We start from the raw sequence: 15505 nt of genomic DNA, 5'->3' as shown, positions 1-15505 counted from the left end.
TTGAGAGCTAGGGCTCAGATACTTTTACATTGATTACATAATTTAGTTGTCACAATAACCCTATAATGTAGGAATTAATATCTGTAATGATTAGGAAACAGGATTGGATAAGTTAACTAACTCGTTCAAGGTTGCACAGGATAAAATAGCAGAACAAAGCCAGGCTCCAGCAGAGGCAGTCTTGAGTTGCTGTCCATGTCAAAATCATTTCATTGTTAAACAAACATCTCCATACCTATGATGGACCCACCACTCTTACTGAGAGCTGCCACCCACAAAGCTGTGACCTCCTTTCCATCTCCGAACACCAATACACAGAGGCTAAAAAGTCTTCTCTAGACTGCTCATGTGCACATCACTTACTAATATGAAGCAGGCATAGACTTTAAGTATTAGAAACTTCACAAAGTTATTTTAACCTCAAAAGAAATTTATTTAGATTGTGAATTAATTAATGACTTTGAATTTCCTTTATTCATATGTTTGCATATTTATTCATAGCGAGAAAGTTCTTTATTCATGTGTGTGTGTGTGTGTGTATGTGTGTGTGTGTGTGTAGATAGATAGGTATAGATAGATAGATAGATAGATAGATAGATAGATCAGCATACTCCTCCTTTTAACGACAATTATTCAAGTTCTACCCTAACAATATTTAATCCTTTGGTGAAGGGTTCCAATAATTATAACTGGGCTTCTATTTTAAAGGACTGGAACAAAATAAAATATAGGCCTTCTCAGCTCTGATTCGGAAAATACTTTATATTCCCATTGTCTTCTTATTCAACAACTTGTGGATTCAGTTCTGATGGCATCTGGTTGACTGTGAGAGTTGACTATTGGGAAAGAATGGAACAGGGAAGCTTATGTCCAGTTAAACATGAATTGGGAAATTCAACCATCACAAAATTCATTATTTTATCACTCACCAGTTAGTTCAGTGTAACCCTTGGATAAATACTACCATGAAAATGAAATTATTAACTTTAACTAAAAACAGGTAGGTAAGAGTTACATTTAAAAGATATATTTCCAGAGGGTGAATTCTAATAGTGTGTAAATCACTGCTAACAATGATTTTAGGCTCAGTTGGCCTGGATCAGTAGTTGAGAGTCTACCAATGAACCAGGAGGTCATGATTCCCAGTCAGGGCACATGCCCGGGTTGCGGGCTCGATCTCCAGTACGGGGTGTGCAGGAGGCAACCGATCAATGATTCTCTCTCATCATTGATCTATCTATCTATCTCTCCCTTTCCCTTCCTCTCTGAAATCAATTAAAAATATATCTTTAAAAAATAAAATTTATTAATTAATTAATTTTTAAAAAGAAAGTTGTTTCACCTCCTGGAATCCCACCTGTCATGATGCTACCATCCTTCTGAATGAAGTCTTCCTTTCTCCCACCTTCTACCTGAACCATCTCCAGCCTTCAAACCCCTTTCCCAGTGTTCTGACCGCTCCTTGAACCTTTTTCAATCTGAACTCCTTCTGATGGGTACCAGCTGCACCACACAATTTTACGCGGAAGCTGTGTAGTTCTTTCATCACATACTTATTGCACATCTGTTACATTTAGCAAGTGTAACTTGCTCTTCCCTCAAAAGATGCAAACCCTTTATAACTTATATGTCTTCTTCATAAGGACCTGCTTCTTGCCCTGTCCTACTTTACTGCTCAAAGTCAGATATCCAGTGTGCTGAGACAGGGCTGCCTGCTGGAGGTGATGTCTGTCCACTCTACCCTCCCCCACCACACCCATCTTTCCAGCAAGCATGCGCACTTCAGAGGATCAACCAGGATTCTGCTGAATAATTGTGAGATGCTCAATCATGGCACATCAGGCATAAATGGGAACATGCGTGAACACATATTCCATGTCAGCATGTTGGAATTATACAGCCAGATCCACATGGGCTGTGGTACATGCTTTTACATTCTAATTCTTTCATAAAATTGGAAAGCAACTTATACTAGTAATTACAATACAATGTGGTTTCTTCAGGATTTTCAAGTAATTTCTTAGAAATACTGTTCTAAGCCAGGGATTTTCAACTCTAAATTCCAATCAGAATCGCTTTGGGCCCTTTCTGAAAACATAAGTTTTCAAGAATTTGAGTCAGCTGATCTGGGATGGGGCCTAGACATTGCAATGGTTCCAATGTGAGCTATTCATACTTACCATCATTTCCCCAGGTAGGTCAGATACTTTCACATGTGAAAAGAATGAACTCTAGTTAGAAAGTAAAAATGCTCACATTTTCATTTTTGTAAATTTATAATTAACTCTATATTCCTGTGAAAACTAATTTTAAAAACTTAACACATCTGGTTTTCCATTAAAATATAATTTAAATCGATGGACACAGAGAAGCTTTGGTTATCTACCTCAATAGAATATTTGCTCTGTGTATTTTAAGAGGGTTTGGAGGGAGAGGCATTAAATGGCGTTTTGATTCTATTTCATCTATGAGAATATGAGAAACAACTTAAGGTCTTATTTCAAGCACTTTTTCATGTGTATGCATTCATGGAAAATAAGAATAGGTCTCAGGCTGATCTTAGAGTAAAGCAACTTAAAATTAGTGTTTTGATCTCAACGTATTATAAATTAGATAGTAGCCTCAAAGATTCTTAGTCATTTTCTAAATGCCTGTCATGAGGATATTTGCAAAGCAGAGTAACATAGCTTTCCTTTTTCAAGGAAAAGACCTGCGAATTTTATTTTAATTTCATCCTGATGCATTTGCCTTTCATCGCAGTTTGTAGTATAATCAAAAGTTCCTATTTTGACCTTCCAGCTTCAAGAATAAGTTCTAAAAATGAAGCATTGGCATGATGCTTATACAAAGGAAAGGAGAAATGTAGGTGAAGCAGTAAGTTAAACGAGGTTCATATTATAAAAATGTAACAACAATTAATAACCTGTTGTGACACAGGCATTACCTTACATTAGGTTATGGGTGTGGTCCTGTCAGTAACTGCATTTTGTGTACGAGTTAGGCATCACTAAGAGGTCAAAATCTGGGGAGACATTCCAAGGAGGACTACGGCTCTGAGTGAGTAGAGGTAAATATTCTCACTGATTTTCAGGGAGAACAGCATGTACAGGACACTGTGCCCACAACTGCACCAAGTATTCCTAGTGCTCTGGGACCAGAAATACAAAGGGTTCCTTTGAGCTACCCCTAAGGGAGCGCATTTCTTTAGGAGTTAGGGCCCCTTGTATTAAAGGGGCAATTCAGACCTTTGGGGAGGAGAGCCTGCTTAGGAAATGGAGAGGGAGAGGGGAGTCCCAGTCCCATCTCTGGGGAGCCGGAACAAAGGAGATGTTTTGCGAGCCTACGGGCTCCGCTTCTCAGAGCGTCTTTTGGCCCCATCCCTCCGCACCAACTAAAAGGAAAATCCAGTTCTGACCAGACTCCCCAAATCAGAGAGGTGGGAATAAAGTGGCTGATGCCCTCCGCGCTCTGCTGGTGTCTCTGGGCATCCCTGAGATCCAGCGTGGCTGACCTTGACTGGGCCGGCTGGCTCTTCTGTGATAGCTGTGACAGCGGGTCTTTTCACCGGTTGCTACCACCAGTGTCACTACTGGGGCCCCGGGAAAGGTTTGCTGCCAGGGGCCGAATTCGCTGGGGAGAGGCCTGGGTGCCTGCGGAGCGCCCAAAGCGAAACCAGAGAAGGGAAGTCGGGATTCTGCTCTCAGTCCGCCTCCTGGCGCCAGGATCTGCAAAACTGCCACAATCGGAGAGGGAAGGGGGTCGAAGGGAGGAGGGCAGTGGTGGGGAGGGAGGGAGGGAGGGAGGGAGGGAGGGCGCTTACAAGGGTCCTTCCCCCAGGCCTGCACTGCTCATTCACCCCACTCCTTCTCTGCGAGGACTGGAGAGGGGCGCGTCCTGGCTTCTACAGAATTCCAAGGTCGCTTTCCAGCGCCCGGGGCTGGGCCACTGTACACCTGTGCTCCTGTGAGCCCGACCTAGATGTGGGTTAAAATTCCACTTCACAACCCCCATTGATACGAGATCTGAGTTTGACATCTGTTTGCCAGAGTGTTTTGCACTTAGCCTAACACCCACTATTAAGTGACAAAATTGTGGCAGCCTGTCAAAGCCAGCTGACTGGCAGCTGCTCCGCTTAAAGAACCATTCAAATATTTGCAGGTTTTGAAGCTTTCGGCAGTGTTGTACCCAATCTTTCAGTGATTTAACACGTAAAATGTAAGTCAAAGTTTTAAATCTGGATTCCAAAATGTTTCCATTTTCCATACAAAAGGAAAAAGCTTTCAGATGTCTTGCTGGAACTGGTCCAATTCCAACGTGCCTCCTTGTTTCCCATCACAAGATTCCTGCACAAACCCGTTGTTTTTAAAAATGTCAAGGACCAAAGCCTCTCTTCCTGTTGTTACCAAAATCTTATGTGACAGAACTGAATTACCTTAAACTCCATGGGAATACGGTTTCTCAAAAGTAGATTTCAAAACAAAATAATTCCCACGTAAAGGGAGCATACCTGCTTTATTTGGCATTCTACGGTTACACTTTGGGGAAAGTGAGCTGCTGGTTAATATCTGAGCTCTGTGGTGATTTCCAAAACACTCCCTCCTCTCTTTGCACTCCTAAATACTTAGTCCGATTGAGAAATAATTTGCAAATGACAGTGTTTCTCTAGATTAAGGTCCATTGAGTAAAAGTCATGCTGGTCTTTTGTCGCCACAATTAGAGCTAGACAGACAAGGATCTCCAGAAAAGTGCAGCTGCCGGCAATGAAAGAAACCACACTCCCGAATGTTTAAGATCCATCGATAAGTACACACCCTACACCCTGACACACCAAGGCCCTGGCAAGCACTTCTACTGTACTTGCATGTCTTTATTTTTTATTTTTTTCATGTTGGTAACTATCTTTCTTCCTGGTGGGAGAGGGACATAAGTCCTCTGGGTAAAACATGGGGTCGTCATTTTTAGAAAGACAGTTGCTTTTGATATATCTTCAGAGAAGATCAGAGGGTGCTAGTGTTAAGTACGAAGTGCTGACAACTTTACACAATTGAAGAGACAGAGACAGAAGAAGGTAAGAGGGGAGAGAGAGAGATCCAGCGCCTTCTCTTCTCCTTAGATGCTCTCTTCTGCCCGCTGGCCAGTGGGCCCGGTGGAGAGGGCAGCACTGCCCTTCCAAGGAGCGCTGGGAGCTTGCCTGCAGAGAAAGTCGGGGCGCAGGGAGGGTCGGAGTCCGCGGCACACACAGCAGGGCTCCCCACCAAGCGAGCGCCCGGGTAAATTGAGGCCGCCTGGCCAGGGCGACTTTTTACCTGTAGTTTTGTGTCCACAATACTAATCTTCAGTTAGACACTGTCTTTCGTTCAGCAGCTGCCGTTAGTCGCAAAGGCAAGGGAGGAAGGGTGTGTGTGTTTAAAACCCCGAAGCAGAGGGGGGCTAGGCCAAATTGTCTGTCCTCTGAGCGGGAGAACAAAGCTGAAGCTATATATCCCCGAGAGGAGGGAGCCTAGAGTGAGGACTGGCGGAGGGGGGGTGGCGGGGGGTGGTAGGGCTGATAACCCCGGGAAACGAGGGAGGCACCGCTGTGACTCCGGACTGCGGTGGGGCGACTGACGTTCTCCCATCCAGAGGTTGGGAACGGACCCCGAAGAGTTGTTCGAGGCGACAATCGGTAGCCTGTGTGTTGGTAGAAGAGACAGTTTTTTTATGGGGTGGAGGTGCAGGAGGCAAGGGGGGATCAGGTCACTGCAGGTTTATTGAGCCCGAATCTCTGAGGCCAGGCAGGGTAGGGGGTGAGGGTGGGGATGGGGTGGGGATGACTAGGGACCAGGAAAAGTGGGGAGCGCGCGGGCGGCGGCTGGGCGGCTCGAGGGAAGAGGAGGAGGGCGAATGGGGCGGGGGGCGAGGGGTAAAGGGCTGGGGCGGCGCGGGGAGCACGGGAGACGCAGCTCCACCTCCCAGCTCAAAACGGCGTCGCAGCTGCTCCAGAACCAACTGCTCAATTCTATTCACTGTCGAGTAGGAACAAAAAAGTGGCTATTTATTAGAATACTTGTTTGGTATTGTTCGGCGCCACACAAAAGGCGCTTCATTATGTGGAGGGATTCCCCCTTTTCCCAGAGAGAAACAATAACTTGAAATTGTCTTTAAAGTCTTTTCTATCAATAATAAATTTCATTTTCTTGTCTCTCTCGCCTACAGCGTGTGTGTCTGGGAGGGTGTGCGCGAGGCGAGAGAGAGGAGCATGTGCGTGTGCAGTGAGTGTGCGAGCGGGGGTGCGCGTGTGAGTGTGCGCGTGTGAGTGTGCGTGAGCGTGGCGCCGGCGCCGCGTCTGCGGTGCAGGCGCCGCCGGGAGCCGACCTGGCTGGGGTCCCAGGGCAGCGGCGCACTCCCCGCATAGAGCGGGCCGGCCGTCCCGAGGAGCCTGGGCTGGGGAGATGCCCCTGGGCATTGCTCTGGGGGCGCTGCCGCGCCGGACCGGCTCCGGGGCCCGCTGGAGCTGGAGGAGGAACTAACTGTAAGTGTGTCTTGAACTTGCGCGGGGGCTTCAGCGCGCCGGGAGCTGGGGAGGAGGGCCGGAAAGGCTCTAGGAGCAGGCGCGGTGTCTACTGCGACTTTCTGTGAAGGAGGGTAGGGTGTCCCCGCAGCTTTCGTCGTCCGTAGAGAACAGGTGGGTAGCTGTGGAGACCGCCGCAGGCGTACTCGCGTGTGGGGTCCATTTGTCATTTTCTTCTCTGTAGGTTCACTCCTCCCCTCCTCCTCCCCGGCTTTTTAGATTGGCCGCCGCCCAGTGGACCGAGACTCTGTTTCTCTCTGGGTCGTACTTTTGGGGGAGGGGAAGGGAGGTCGAGCCTCTCGATTTCAGGGAGAGTCAGATTCGCTGCATTTCCCGTTTTCCCGCGGCCATTGCCCCTCCTGCCCCCTCCACCAAGGCCCAGATAGCGCTCCGCGCCCCTGCCCTGGGCCGCGCCGGCTCTTGCGCTCTGCAGCGTGCACTAGGCAGCGCTGAGAACGAAATCCGAGGGTTGAAATTACGTTTCGAAAATGAACATGTTGAGCGTGTGCCATTTAATGAGAAGTGTTTTGGGCAAAGAATCAATTTAATTTTGACTGACCGACGGTCTTGACTGTGTTAATGCTGCCACAGACACAAATCAATGAGCAGCGAGTCCTTGACACTCTGCGAGCGACTCTGGACCCGGCGGCGCCTGGCGGGAACCCCGCCGGCGCGGCCAGCACTTCAATCCCACTGGCTACACCAGGCGCTGAAGGTGGAGTCTGGTGTGCCCGAAGTTCCTGCCCGCTGAATGGGCCGCCTCGATAGGGGGTGACCCCCACAAGGGCATCAAGACCCCACAGCGCGCCCTCCCTCCTCCTGCGAAATCGCACCCGCTCGGCAACACTGTATCCACCAGCGCCGGCAGGTCGCCCGCCTCCGCCCCTATTTTCCGGGGTTGAGCCCCCCGTGGAGAGGAAAGTCACGAAGTTTCCAAGGTGAAATGTGTGTTCGGTGGCGGCTGGTGCTGAAGTCAACGGGCCGGGGCGAGGCCGACAGCCATCGACCAGGAACAAGACGGGGCTGGCTGCCTCCTCGCAAGAAGCAGGTGCTTGAACACGATAGCGGCAGCCAGTCAATTAACCCATTAAAAGCCCGCTTTACTCCATCGATTTCCAGGAGCGCGGTGGGGGCGGGATTCTGGAAGCTCCTTTGTGAAGGGCGAGGGAGCGGGAGCCAGCAGTCCCCAGTTGGCGCAGAGGACCCCCGAGAAGCCCTGGCCTGGGGGAGGGGGTTGTCTCTGCTGGGATTGGGACCACGGTGCTATTCCCCAGCGCGGGCCTGGCGGGCCCCGAGGCCGCGGCAGAAGGGGCAATGTCCTGGCCAGTGCCCTCTGAGGCGCTCAGCTGTGGATGCAGACAAGATCCACGCGGAAAGGAATTCCACCCCTACCCCATTGAATTCCTCAATGCTCCCACGGTTCCTTCTCGGAGCAGCCTTTCTCCCTGATGAACTGTGGCCGCAGAGAATGCCAGGTGTGCTCTCTGAATATGGCAGAAAACTTCCAGGTGGCCTGGTATTTGGGTCCTGGTTGTCACCGGGAAGGATGGAGCAAAAGGCCAATCCAGATGTGGGTGTCAGCATTTGGTGTTGGGTGGCGGGGGAGGGATGCACAGGATTGGAATAGAAAGAAGGGGTCATCCCTCAGAGGAACCTGCCCAACCCTGGGGCAGGGCCACTAGACTAGCGGTGCCTGATCTCTCTGCCCACAAGTAGGAGTAGGCCACTGGGACCCCTCCTCCGGCTGTGCTCCAGGGGGCTGGCCTCTCCGTGCAAAGGCAGAGGGTACAACCATCTGCAAAGAAGGGTGGTGGTCAGCCTCTCCTCGGAAGCAAATTCGCCTGTGTGTTCTGAGTGTTGAGCACAATTTTAGGTAGCTAAAACAAAGAAAATGCACAGTTTCTACCCTGAGACCCAAATCCCCCTCCTCTGCTGCCTTTTGTCCTTTTGGGGCCACTCCCCAGAGCCCTGGGTGCTAGTCTGAGAGCAGCCAGTCCATAAAGGGAGAGATGGCACCCAGCAGCCAGATAGAGAGGTGGAAATTTCCCTTTAGCCAACGTTGTAAAAAACTCCACTGTTCACCCACTCTTTCCTCGCTGCCCCTAAATTAAGATGTAGGTTTTAAAGGCTATCTAAAACTTGACTCTTTTTCTGGTCTACCCATCCTCCCTCCATCTCATATTCATGGTGCTGGGTCCCCTAAAATGGTTAATGTGGGGAGGGAGATGCTTTGGGGTGGGCTGCAAGTCCTTCCCCATCCCTGCTATGGAAAGACTGCCTCCACAAATATTGACGAATGATGTGATTTCCCCTGGCAGGACAGATGGCTTCTGCCTCTGTGAGGTAAGATACAAGGTATTAAAATGGAGCTAAGGGGGCCCTCTCTTAGCTTAGAGCACAGGGCGGTGGTCCAATCCCATTGCCTGAAGATTTCCAGGGACCCACTTCCTGTTTACTGTTTTCTGAAGTAAGCAACACGTGCCACTGAAAAGGCTTGAAATGGTGTCAAAGTGATGTTTTAATCTCATTGAAAAGTGTATTAAAGGACAAGATGTAATTTATGTGAGATGCTCCGATGAAAGGAGAGATTGGAGTGGATCGTCCTTTCACTCATGTGAACCTCATGTCATGTTTATATTGAAGCCTGTGCAGCTAATCTAATTTACAATAACAGGGATGGCCTGTAAGAAAAAAGCATCTCTGATTTCACTTTATTTCTTTTCATATAGAAATTCTTTATGACTTGTCTCCTCTTGTGCATGAGGCCTTTTCTATTTGGGGGGCTAATGAGAGAAAATATGAAAAAGGGCAGTGTTTACTAGTAATCAGTGCTCTTCCCAGCATACACCCGTTGGCCATTGGCTCACCTGGACTTGATTGGGACACTGCACGTGCCCAAAACACTGTTTTTTTTTTGTTTTGTTTTTTATTTCTGTGAGTTGAACATCACCGCAGTCTCCTGTATCAAACTCTACCTTCTCCCTACACTGGGGTACAGGGCCTGCTGGGCATGTCTGTTTAACTGCAGGGTCTGGTTCCGTTTCTTCCAAGGATTTTGGCTTTAGAAGTTAGAGTAATCAGATGCCCTATATTCTCAGACCTTAATGTTCTGCAAATTTTAATTTGAATAGTTAGGAAGCCTCCCTCCCCAGTTCCAAAAACCCTGATCTGTGCTGAGTCTTTACACTGTCTTAGAAAGAAACCAACACACCTCCTGCTCAGATGAGGTGCTTTGTATTCTTATTATGGCAACGAACACAAGCATTCTTCACCAATTAAAAACTTCACGCGTTAGAAAATTACAACTTTTATACAACGTAAAAAGGTGTATTCAAACTGTTAATTACCGGGGTTTGTGTAAATGAAACTTTAGCAGTGACCCATTTAATTTTGTGGTAATTGCTGACAAAATAAGACAAGGATGAATCACAATACAGTATATTTATCTTGAAGGAGAATATTGCACTTCTGTAGTTAAGCCAAAGAGTTAAAAAATAATGGGGGAGGGGGCTGCAGAAATATAAAGTGTACATAACATTTAGGGTTAAACCCGAAGAGGGCGCGGCTCAGGTGGCTTTCTAAAGCCCATCCAAATTTTGGAAGCGCGGGTATTTTCTCCTCAAAATTTAAGGCACTCCAACCGTCTCCTCCGGCACGGTCAAGTCTCAGCTACGCGGAGTATCGACTTCTACGCAACTTTTGCGGGTCCTAGAAATCTGGGAGGTGGAAGAGGGCGGGGACCTCTCTTCCAGCCTGGCCTCAGCTCTTGGCCGCCCCGAGCCCAGGGGGAGGAGGGGCTTGTGCCTCACAGGGGGCGAGAGGGATCCTTGAGGATCCCGAAACCGATGGCCAGGCCAGGCAGTAGTTGGCAAGGCTAGGTGGGGAGTAGGTAGAGTGGATGCACCGACGCCCCCTTGACAAATTCACTTGGTGCAGATGAATTTGACGGCTCTTTCCCCTACCCGCTCCTTTGTAGGACTTTTAGTGACGGGTGGAGGAAAGCCCTTCTTAGATGGCCAATCTTGGCCGCCCCAAAGTCGGGCAGCGGATTAGCTAAGGTCAACTAGGCCAGGCTACTGGGAAATAGCCTGGGTCCCCACTCCAGCCACTTTCCTCCCGAACCCTGAGTCATCGGTGTGGACCCGAGAATGCGGACAACCTGCCGTGCCCACAGGTGTGTCACGCTCCGCGCGCCCACCGCACCCCCCCCAGTCAGGGACAGGCGAGGACTGCTCTTGTTTGGGGGTCGCCGCGTCCTCGGGGCTGGCACTCGGGCAAGAAAAGGGAAGAGATCGTGTTTTTAAAGACCATCCTGTAGAACTGAGCGCTATGGCTGCACTCAGCCCAGTCAGTCCTCTGCCCTAAGTGGTCTGGGCTGCCTGGGCACCCAGCGCTCAGGTTTCCCCGGCAGGTAACCTGTCTGATTCTTCCCGGAAAGTTCCCCGCAAAAGAAGGCCTGGCAGGCGGAGCGGCAGGAGGAGCTGGAGGTGGCTGCGAGGCCTGGCACGCAGCGGCCGCCCAGCTCCGCTCCGTCCCGGTTGTCCTCCCTGCGGAGCGCCCACAGTTCCGCAGCGGCGGAGGGCGCGATGCTCCCCTCGGGTCCCAGTATTTTCCTCCCTTGTCTTCTCTCTTTCATTCATAAACCTGGTGGCTACAGACGCAGCTTGAATATTGACGTCTCTCCCCCAACTGCTCCGCCGTTAACCCAATTACAGAATTCATCAAGAACTGTGTTGAATTATCTCTTTCCATACAGTATCAGCATTAGCCTAATTAAAAGCTATAATGTCTGATATAATGATTAAATCGTTAGCTCTGCTGTAGGGAAGCAATATTTTGTTTTCCCTTCAATTAGAAGCTGATTGAGGTTTTCAGAGCAGGTCAGCTGTGAAATTTGAATTATATGTGTGAGTACTGCTCACAGGGTGAGCCCCTACTCGAAAGCTCCCAGAGATTCTCCAAATGCTTTCACCCAGGGAGCGAGGAGGCACAAAACAACACACACACACACACACACACACACACACACACACACACTGGGTTGTTCGCTATTCACTGCGATTTTAAGGCTCTCCACACTGATCGCTGGAAAGAAAGCTTTGCTTACTTTCCAGGGGAAGGGCTTTATTTCCCTTTTCCTGCAGACGTTCCTGGAACAGCCTCCAAATCCGACGCTTTTAGTTGAGAAAGGACGGTGGACTTGTATACTCAGGGAGGCTACAAAGACCTGCTCTGTTGCTGTCCCCAGTGGCACAGATGTCGCTCTAAGTTCCGTACTGGAAAGCAATTCTCTATTCCTTCTCCTTCCTCACTTCTCCTTTTTCCCCTATTTTTTTTTTTTCCTCTAAAAACTGAACAACAAAAAAAACTTTTGCGCTACTTTGACTCCTTTGTCTTTGGGAACAGCGAAGCCCAGTGAGCCGGACCAGGGCTCAGTGGTGGTAATGGGGTAAGGTGGGGGGAGGGGTGCTCAAGCGCACCCGGGGACCCGGAGAGACCAGCGCCCCCCACCCCCGCCCCCGCCACGACTCCCTGGCCCGTCACCTGCGCGCCCTGGCACGCAAACCCTCGAATGAGCCCAGGAACCGGGAGCTGGAGAGGAGCGTGCAGGAGCCGGAGAGGGGCGCGGCGGTGAAGAGCCCGGGCCTCAGGCCCAGTAGCTCCCGGAGGCCGGCGAGAGCGGCAGCGGCCAGCAGACGGCGATCGCGGCCTGCTTGTTGGCTGGGTCAGGGCAGACCCACGCGGGGCCTGGGAGGAGGCTCCGCCACCCAGCGAGCTAACCCCGCGCCTCCCGGGGCTCTGGGCAGTGGGGGGTGGGGAGTGGAACCAGCCTCCACCCCGCCGTCTCGCCCCATGCGGTGTTCCTCTCCAGCCCGCATCCAGCTGGACTCCGCGGTCCCCTCCCACGCGCGCTTTCCGGGTCTCTTCTCGGTCTGCGCCTCCTCTTGGAGGCCCTCCAGTTAGCGGAGATGAACTCGAAAGGCTCTTCTAATTAAACTGTCTTCCTTTTCTTTTTCTTTCTCCCATGCTGCCTTCTCCTCTTCCTCACTAAGATCGCTCTTTTCTCTCCAGAAGTCCTGCCTAGGAATTGGCGGCTTCCTCGTGATTTACCTCCCAGGAACTTTGGTCTCAGCCCTTTGGGGCCACACCAGAGTCTGGAAGACTGCGCCCTGGGCAGTCCACAGAGGCGCCAACACGTGGCCTGAGTCCTCCAGGGGCCTCGGAAACCCCTGGAGCTAGATTGTGTGAGGCAGCGGACATAGATGGACATCTCCCGGGAGGGTGTCGCCAGGACAGGCAAGGCGAAGGAAGACAGGAAGAGTTTTTCGTTTTCTTCGCTGTGATCTTTGTCTGCCCAGAACTCCTAACCTGTCCGTCTCTCTGCTTGCTGGGAGCTTGAGTCTGGCGCTGGTACAGAAAGTCACCTCTAGGTGCCTGAAAGCTCGCTTTCATTAAAGATTGCTAGGGGCAGGGTGAGGATTCTGTCCAGTGATCTCTCTACTTCCCAGATTTCTCCTGAACACAACATGGAGGTGGGCAAAGCAAAATCTAAAAGTTTGCGTTACTCTATATAGGCAGTTTAAGCTAATGGTGTTAGATTTAAGTCTAGAATTCAATCTATTTGAAAGTTAAGGGCTCGTGTATATTTCCTAAATACATCACACACATATGTATGCATGTGTATTTTGTGTGTACACATGCATGTAAACATGTATATATGGGTGTGCATATACATATATATACATATGTATATATTCATATGCACATTTTCTTTACATACACATGTATGTATACCTATACATATACCCTCTGTGTATATAGATGTATATATGTATGCATACATTCTATGTATATACACTTATATGCATATATCCTGTGGGTACACATATATGTATATGTATGAAAATATTGTGTATATGCACGTACATATACATATACATCTGTGTATGTAATTTCTTCTAATGATGGCTTGGATTTGGATTTTCTTTAAGGATCATTCCCATCAGTGAAATAAAAAAACAGCATCTTTACTTATCTACATCCTAAGTGGATCTTCCCTTTGGCATTTTGAGATAGAGGCACAATGAAGTTTCGGAATTGCCATGAGAGCAAATTTGGTCAATCAACAGTGAAGTAATCCTTCGATAGTGGTCTGGGTTCTGGCACTTCTGGTAAATAGTGTAGTCTGTCTTCAAACCCTCCAGCGCCTGGTCTTTGATAAAGTTCTGGGTTTGAAGGAGGTTCCTGCCAAAAGGGGGGGAGGGGGAGAGAGAGAAACAGAATAGGGAGAAGACGTGTTTTTCAAACTGTTTTTGGACTGTTTTCTCTATTTTTAAAGAGTTAACTGGGGAGAGGGGTCAGAAGGAGCAAGAAATTGGGGCTCCCAAAAGCTATTACCAGCAGGAGTTGATATGACGCTCTTCAATCTTTGTGCCGCGATGCAAGGCACTGAGAGGTCTGGCACGCAGTGCCCTGCCACTGCCTAATTGGCATAGGCAGCAGCTGCCAATCATCTATCACTTGGCAACAAGTTACACCTGCAGCTTCAGTTAATACTTATGCACATGGGCACCCATAGTGTGTGCCTGCTTGGGCCCAGGGAACATCTCCTCACTAAAAAGGACTTATGGAGAGTGCCCCAAATGCTAAGCACTAGTGCGATCTCATAAAAGGCTAAACCATTTACTTCCCATTTAGGTGCTCTGGAAAACAAGGGTAATGTCCTATTTGGAAACAATTTTCAGGACTATGTAGAAAGAAACTAGACCATTTCAAAGTCAGCTATCCAAGTTCCCAAAAACATAAAGCATTCCTGCAATGCACACTGGAGTGCAGGGTGGTTATACAATAAATTGCTCCATTGATATGGAAAATAATGTGCCAAGCCTGATTCATACAAAGTATTTTCAGGGGGTCTTAGGCTATTTGGTTTAAAATCTAAATTGAAAAGCAGAGGAAAGAAATCTTTCAATGGCTAAGTGGATAATATAGTTTATAATTTGTAAACCATTTCCTTTATTTCAGTCTTGCTGACTTTCCATAACACACTGGATCTCACTGCCTCTTAAATTATCAAAGGAAAAACGGATCTATAGTATTCTTAAACAATATTCTTGTTCTTTTTCTTGTTCATTCACAATGTAACTGATATTTGGAGGTAGTACATGAAACAAATAAAAAGATTTAACAAACTCGATTGGTGAAATAAGTTGGTTGAAAACCAAGTTTATAACCTAGATATTTAGTGAAAGATAAATATAAAATGACGTTTCCTTTCTAATATAATTTTATATTTTTCAATGAGTTCACTATTAAATGCTGAATAGCCTGAAATGAAATCAGTTTAATCTGCAGAGACCAATTTACTGTTGCATTGCATACTATAGCAACCTTGCAATAATAAAAAGCCACAGTAATAATCATAATAATTGACAGGAAAGAAGGCATTATCCCTGTACTGTGGATAAGCAATAGGGTCAGGAAATTCACAACCTCAGATTTTTTCTTTAATTGGGGACAGAGAGTTGCGGGGGGGGGGGGGGGAGGGGGAGTGGAGGTGTCACGTATTCAATGCCCAACATACTGAAATATCCTTATTACTACCCTAATGATCATTATCGTGTGTGTTTACTTCCATTCCAAGAAGGTCAGTCTCCAGCTTTGGTTAGGCTCCACTTCACCCACCAGCAACCTCCCAAGCACCTCCCACTCTGGTGCTCCTGGAGACGCCCCAATTACTCCCTGAGGGCGCAGGAGGGGTGCGTGGTCTCTCAACGGATTTTCTGTCAGAAGTCTTTGGGCCACTTTCCTATCATCCATCATCCGGATGGAAAAGGTACCCTGAGTGCAATGGTGTTATGGAAGATACTGTGGATGTTTCAGCCACTCCAGGAACCAAGCCTTTCATTTGCATAATGCAAGAAAACATTATCTGTCTCTTGGTCCCCAAACCCC

At 48.5% G+C, this 15505-nt stretch overlaps 1 protein-coding gene across 3 annotated transcripts in view; it reads left to right on the top strand.

Annotated features, from left to right (window-relative positions):
• LOC308243606 (uncharacterized protein) overlaps window positions 1-15505 on the top strand; it is a 122716-nt gene that overhangs the window by 61732 nt on the left and 45479 nt on the right. Inside the window, exon 1 of one of the 3 annotated variants that reach the window (XM_080659273.1) lies at window positions 6249-6511. The exons of 1 other annotated variant lie outside the window; for it this stretch is intronic. The gene's annotated coding sequence lies outside the window, so the exon portion shown is untranslated. Of the gene's footprint in view, window positions 1-6248; window positions 6512-15505 lie in introns of those variants that run through there. One more of the 3 variants, XR_013960080.1, reaches the window with a different exon arrangement.

Source organism: Plecotus auritus (genome assembly GCF_963455305.1).
Source record: "Plecotus auritus genome assembly, chromosome: 3".
Classification (NCBI taxonomy): domain Eukaryota; kingdom Metazoa; phylum Chordata; class Mammalia; order Chiroptera; family Vespertilionidae; genus Plecotus; species Plecotus auritus.
Note: the sequence above shows the minus strand (reverse complement) of the source record. Positions and strands in the feature narration are given on the sequence as shown.